This window comes from Argopecten irradians, chromosome 9, assembly GCF_041381155.1.
Source record: "Argopecten irradians isolate NY chromosome 9, Ai_NY, whole genome shotgun sequence".
Taxonomy (NCBI): Eukaryota; Metazoa; Mollusca; class Bivalvia; order Pectinida; family Pectinidae; genus Argopecten; species Argopecten irradians.
In genome coordinates, this window is record NC_091142.1 from 12,648,524 (window position 1) to 12,654,661 (window position 6,138).

The following is a 6,138-nucleotide window of genomic DNA, read 5'->3' on the forward strand; positions in this document are numbered from 1 at the left end:
TGTAATATCACATCACTACTCCGCCTCTAACAAAAAAAAATGGGAAGTTTATGAATACGTTTCATTCTCCATGCATTAGCACGTGAGAGAAACTTCCCATAAGTATATATAATATGTAAAATGTGTATACGTGTCAACAAATAAAGTAAAAAAATTGTTAAAAGAACTTCCATATGAATATTAAGTATATAATAACAGCATAATCATGAACAAGTCATTGTAAAAAATTAATGCGACTTGGATGAGTTTTATTTTAAAAGTAAGATGTAATGTGTATTAGAAATTTAAAAATAAAATGTTATAAAACTTTAAACAATAATTGTACTGTTAATATGAACAGTTAAGTTACCGTAATTATCAAATATATATTAATAAGATATCTATAGGTATTATTTGACCTGGGGCACAATTTGTCAAAGCGGAAGCAGATATGTCTTCAGGCAGATACCTGACCAACCATTACAAAATGTGTTAACTGAAATGAAAAACGTAATTGTTCCATATTAAAAATGTTTTGATTTTGTAAAATATAGGATGATAACAGTTCGTAAGCAAAATAAAAATCAATTGTAAATAGTTATTAAATCCAAAATAAAAATAAAATCAATTATCCTGATCTAGTACTGATAAGACTTGTGCTGTATAAAAAATGACGTTAATGAGAAAAAAAAAATATTGTTTGAATTTGACGTTGAATCGTCTTAAAACAAACGGATGAAATATCGCTTTCCAATTAAAGCTGATATCTTTAATAATAAAAATGAAATGAAAATCATTTTGCAAAGAAAGTTCCATTATTGTGTATTTGTGTATGTAAACATTGAAAGAAACATAAAAACTTGTGTGTGCCCGGCATTGAACTGCATCGGGTATTCCTCCCAACGTGAAATAATATATATAAACGTAAAAATGTCATAAATAACGAGACAATGGGCCTTAATGAGATACCTCACCACCCTATTGTTCTCAAGACATACTGATTGTTCCAATTTACATTTTAATACTGCATGTTAACCATGTCAGCAGAACAAACCAGACGTTTTAAATATATATTGGTAAAAAATGTATTCGTGTAAATGAAAAATAATGATTTAAAACAAAAAGGTATGTTGAGGAACTTTCTCTGTAAATGACATTAATGAACAGCACAAGTCATAAACATATTAATAGAAATGAAATGAACAAAACATTATTTATCCAAAAATCTCAAAAATCTGTTAGCTCAGGAAAAAAAATTAAAAATGAAATCGATAGTATGGTAATATTAAATATTTAAGTGTAATACAGTAAATTATATTTACCACATTGAATTAAAAAAATGTATTACATTACTTCATAACGTTTCGCTTAGAACAATTATCATCCTGTTATATGTATGTAAAAAAATAATCAAAAATTTACTGATACGTTGTAATTAAAACATATGATATTTAGATGAAAACAATTTTTAAAATAAAATGTATAATTATATCAGTTTAGAAAACAATAAAACACTATACATTACCAAAAAGTAAATTCCAATATATAAAAACACTTTTATAAATGTCCAAATTTTTAAGAAGTAATTACAGTTCATTTTTGTTTGTCCTCTGTCTTCGATCTTCTGTCTTTTAACTTGATGGCTCATTCACGGTGCTGGTTGTGTAGTGGTCAGTAGAGTGTTGTTGGTGGTCTCTGCATTTTGGTTCCTCTTGTTTCGTTCATTGTGTGGTTTGTGGTGATGGGTTTTGGTGGCTGTGTTCTTGTGGCACTGATGATCGTATAGTGGCGTAGCTCCGTTGGTGATATCCGCGAAACCCAAAATTCCATCGCATTTGTCACGGCATCAGTATAATATTTTCATGTTGTTTAAAGGCTTGATGTTGCTTGTTATGTTCATGTCGTTGTAGTTGAATGATGATGGAGGCGTTGACTTTCAGTTGCATAGTTTTTATTTGGTTCCATATATATACTTAGTACAGTGGATAAAGGACCATATAGTCCTATACATCCTGACGGGAATTACAATCATAACTTCTCCGTCTACTAAAATACATGTACAAAATTATTTCCATGCTTCCTAGTGTTGGTATCTGTAGAGGTGTCCTGGTGTGAAGTATGTCATGTCTGTAGTGTATGTTGTGTCCGGAGTGTCTGTGGGGTGTCTTTCGAGTGTCTATGGAGTGTAGAGTGTGTTAAAAGAATATCTCGAGTCTCTTATATATTCGATACCAGGAAGCAGGAATGGCGTAAAGGTCATGATTTCCTAAAATTATGTCAGGCAATGATTCAATAACTTCCTATATGGGCTTAATTCTTAGACGATGTTCCTGAATCAACTGCCTGAAGACATATTCACATTGGTCAATCAAATTATCAAATTATATATAGCTTACTTTCACGTAAATCTTTAAATTAAATTTCCATTTCAAGGCATTGTTATACTACAAAGGTTAGTATTCTTTTCTTTGTTTTGAGAAAAAAAATCGATCGGTATGAAACTTAAGGGTAAGTTTAATTATGATTCATATATGGTCCTACAACTTGTTTTTGGTATATTATGTGGAACTTAAATTGTTCAATCTGCTACTTATATTTATCCCCTGTATCGACTTAGGACCCACTTTCTTTTCGCCCAAAATTTTTAAATTTTGCGCATATTTAACCTTTATTTTAAAACATTTTTTGTTTACGTTTTGTCTCGTTCACTTGTCTTTGTCATAAATCTACGTAACAGAACTACCTACACAAACAAGATTTTATCAATTCATATCAAAAAACCAAATCAGGATTTAAAACTGCAAAAAAAACGGCATTATTGTAAACGTGTTGATCTGCTTCTTGAATGGGAACTGCAATTAATTTAATATCAGTTCTATCGAAGTTTTTTCCTGAATGTGGTAATCAGTTTTTCGTTGTCGATAGACAATATAAATCATCGGATGTATTGGATGGATCAGTCCCATAGATAAGTATCTATGTACTGTTACGGTTAGGGAGTATCTATTTTAATCAACAATACTTCGTTACGCGTCTGTGAAGACAACTTTTATATAAAATCATTTGGTTCTTTAATCTTCCCCAAGTCATTTCGTCAAGGTCTATAAGCAGTGCTAATGTACTTACCAAGCATGCGTACAGTGTAGGTATATAAATTGACGTTTATGACGTCAATGTGTAGTATTTTTCAAACTTGAAAGGTCAATAACTAGTACTTATTCGGACAATTGCCCATATAACTATCATCGAGCTATAAATGGCATTTGTTTGTACTAATTGATGGGCAGATTTTCCTTCAAGTATTCTTTAAATATGCTCCACCGCCGACAATACGGGGCGCCCATTGGGACTTTATCTTTTGGTAATAAATGAATTTTGTATACACACAATTGAATTCTGTCATAACGAAATCATTTTTGTCTTACAAAATTATCTTTCAGTAGTTTAAGATCTTTTTTGTCTTACAAAATTATCTTTCAGCACACAAAATTAATTTTTGTCTCCACGAAAGTGAACAAATTCACTTTTGTGGACGAAATTGAGTTTTGTCATACAAAAGTGAAAATTGAACACAAAATTCAATTCTGTCTACACAAAATTCATTTCTGTCATGAATAAATTCATTTAAGCACATTTTCGTTTTATTGTGTACTATTCTAAATTTATCATGGAAACTTTCAACTCCTTCACTAGAAGACGTTTGAACTCGTCTATTTCAGTATGGTCGGCTACCCATGTTACCCAGGCTATGGTATAAACAGAACGTGTTTAGACACGGGCTTTCCGAGGGTGCTATTTCAGTGGCTGAAACAGTTCAGTATGAAGTTATGTAGATGTAGCTGCAATATTGCAGCTCAAAGACTTTTAGACAGATAATGATGTCGTCCGACCGAAAGGTATAGTAGGCCGAGTACGTATATTCGTTCTAATGTAGATGTTGCTATCTATAAATAATGATTTGATATTGAAAGCTACAAACACATAGCAAATTTCATGTTATCTCTCAGAATTTAATTGTGCATAATATGTGCGCTTCAATTTATCAAAAAATATCACTCTTTATCATTCCAATGTGAGTGACTCATTCAATACTTAATATCTGGTTTTACTATAACTAATTTGTATGATAAATAACGTATTTAGGTGTGATTTTTTTCGGAAACGTTACACTTCAAGTAGTTTAAGATGTATATATTATACATATTTAATGAAGATGGGTATCTTAGTTTACGGAAACCAGTGCTTAGATGAATAAGGAATATGAAACTGAACACAGATTTAAACTGAAACCTGAATAGATAGGTTAATTTACGAGTTAAGCTATAAATGTTAACAAAAAGGATATTTTGTTGAATACCGTCCGCACTTCGATTAACAAAGGGTATGTACGGCGGAAATGAAACAATATATCCCTGGCATTCTATTTATTGATTATTAAATCAACGGCTAAGGAAGTTTGCTTTTAATGATATTGTCGATGATTAAAAGATAAACAAAATGTAATAAGATAATCAAAAGAACCAAAATACAAAACAAATGAACACACAAGAGTAACCTCAGACAAATTATTCGATCATTGCCATTGTTTTACGTTAGAGGGATTTCCAGTTTGTAGGCATAATTACTGTACTTGGCTTTAGTTTAAGTACAAGTTATAAATATTAGCTCAGTTTTTTATAGTACAGTGTGACTAAGAAATCTAAAATATTATATTAATGACTAATTCTTGCTTAAAACATTTTTTTTATCAAAGTAAATTATTATGTCTAAGTAAAAATGCTGAGTGGATTTGCGACCCGAATTTTGGTCATATTTTGCCGCAAATTTTGCTGAATATCTTCTCATTTTGCATAAGTACAATATTAAACAAAAAATGTGTTTGAAGTGTTTTTGTGTGATTTTACTCTAAATTAAAGAAAAATGCATAACTCATAACATGTCTCAGATATACTATGTTAGCTACATTGTTAACAATGTTCATGTACTAACATGAAAAATAAAAAAAAAGTGTAAAAAATTGTTCCTGCTTAAAACACAATATAACGGTTTCAGTGGATGCTGAGAAACAAAGTGAAACTAAATTATCGAATCGAACAAAATGCAAATGAATTACACCGAAAATACATACGATTCATAAATTTGGGAAAAATAGTAAAATTAAATCCTTTGCATTATTGAACATTTTTTATTCCAACATATGTTATTGTCATAAGTTAAGTAAATGCTAAATTCGCTTTAGTTCTTTTCTACATGGTTATTTGTGGTCCGTTTCAATGTTACTTCTATTGTGATCACATGTTTGTTGCTGATTAGTATATTGACTGAAATACTGTCCTCCGCCATCTTATGCTTGTCCATGTCATATTAATAATGAAAATGATTGCTCTGTTCCTTATATCTTTGTTATGCATTTGCATGAAATAAAAAGTTGGAAACTTGATACTTGTATGATCGCAAACATGTTGGAAAATATATCATCAGATATAAACACTGTTTAATTCTTAATAGATTATTGTAATTGTCGTTTTTTGATGGAATTTTTCATTTATTTCCTGTTATGTACCTCTACAAACGTACAATATTTAATTGCAACCAGGTAAATTAAACACATATCTTTATATAACACATATCTTATATAACACATACGTTTCTATAACACATACCTTTACTCCACAGTTGTGCCGGTCTAGCCGTCTAGGATAAATGTCCCCATGCATGTTAATATAATGATATATGTCCCTAGACGTCTCTCCAGATTTAGACACCCGATACAGTTACAGCATAATACCGCAATATCATCTCGATGACATTTAACTGACAAGATTTGGAATCGTCACTATCTTTGGTAAATGAGGAATGATTGGACGATATTATGTGTAAATGATTTGTCAGCTTTCAGCTTCGGATTTTTTTTCTTGTCATATAAATCCCTGTGAAATTTTAAGTACAATATTTTCAGACTACATGTTATAATTGTAAGAATTTGAAAATAATAATTTATTTTTCAGAAACTCGCCCGATATCGTTTGTATTATGTATTGTAATATAACCAATCAGAACTAGTTTTTGTGAAATAAGCTGACTATGCTATACTTACACTTGGATGATTGACGTTGAATTTATAAAACAAAGGATAGGGCAGAAACAGGTGTATAAGGG